Raw genomic sequence first — 1,198 nt, forward strand, 5'->3', positions numbered from 1 at the left:
ATGGGCTGCTGCTGTCTGCACTAAATCAAGAGTGATATGCATGTAAATCACAGCATAAAATTTCAAAGTTGGAAGGACCTTCTTTGAGGCATCAAGTCTATAATCCATCAACAGGTTCCCAAACATCGATTTCCTAAATCTCTCTTATGTTTCTCTATTCTCCATTCCCCTGACCCTGCTCTACTCTAGACCCTCAGCGTCTGTGTTCTAGACTATTGAAATTACCTCCTGGTACCCCTGATTCTAACCACTATCCATATGAATCTAGCTGTCTGGCTTGACTTCTGTTCTGCCTAGCATCCATGTGGATCTAACCTTTTCTGATCTTGTCACTTCCTTGCTCAGAATTCTTGAATGGAACACGATAACCTAGAAGATGGTATCCAACCCACTGAGGGCGGCACTTCTATATCCTTCAGAATCTGGGCTCTGCATGTCCCATTTACCTTCTGCTATCCCCTATGACTCCAGCAACACAGAACTAATTGTAGCTGGATCTATCAAGTTCTTGTACTTTTCTGTGAATTTGCACATAGTTTTCTCTCTGCCTGTCATGTGTTCCTTGCTCCTTGACTACCTGGCAGGCCTCTATTCTTCCTTCAAAACTCAGTGCTCTTCTCACTTCCTCTTGAAGCCTCTCTTAGTCTTCTCTTAGGAGGATTCATGCTTCCACTTGAGGGCTGGCACTCAGTAAATCAAACCTCCATTGCGACCTCAATCATCTCTCACCATTAGACCATCTGCTTCTGGATGGACAGCTCTGGGACCTTTCGTCTTTGCACCCCCAAGAGACTACTGTAACACATAACGTGGTAAGTACTCAGAAAAGGGAGGGAGGGGGGGCAGAAGGCGAGGTGGGAAGCAGCGGCAGGGACCCAGAGACAAGACTCAGTGTCTCTACGGTGCTGTCCTCGGACTTCACTAGTTTTGCAAACTCAACATCTCCAAGTGTTAAGTCAGCTCCTCACATCATGCCCTCCTACATTTTCAGAAGATTGAGGGTTCTTTTCACAATTAGCCTAACAAACAGTCCAGGTGCACAGCCTCTGTGTATATACTCTGTAGTTCCAAAGCAAAAATTAATAAAAGAGCCATTGTTCCTTTAATCTCCCAGAGGTTTCACCTTACAGCTTCGCTGAACAGTATCAGTTACTTTTATTTTTTGGAACCAGAACCAGGAACCTCATTCTTGCCCTCC

Source organism: Mustela nigripes, chromosome 10 (genome assembly GCF_022355385.1).
Source record: "Mustela nigripes isolate SB6536 chromosome 10, MUSNIG.SB6536, whole genome shotgun sequence".
NCBI classification, from domain to species: domain Eukaryota; kingdom Metazoa; phylum Chordata; class Mammalia; order Carnivora; family Mustelidae; genus Mustela; species Mustela nigripes.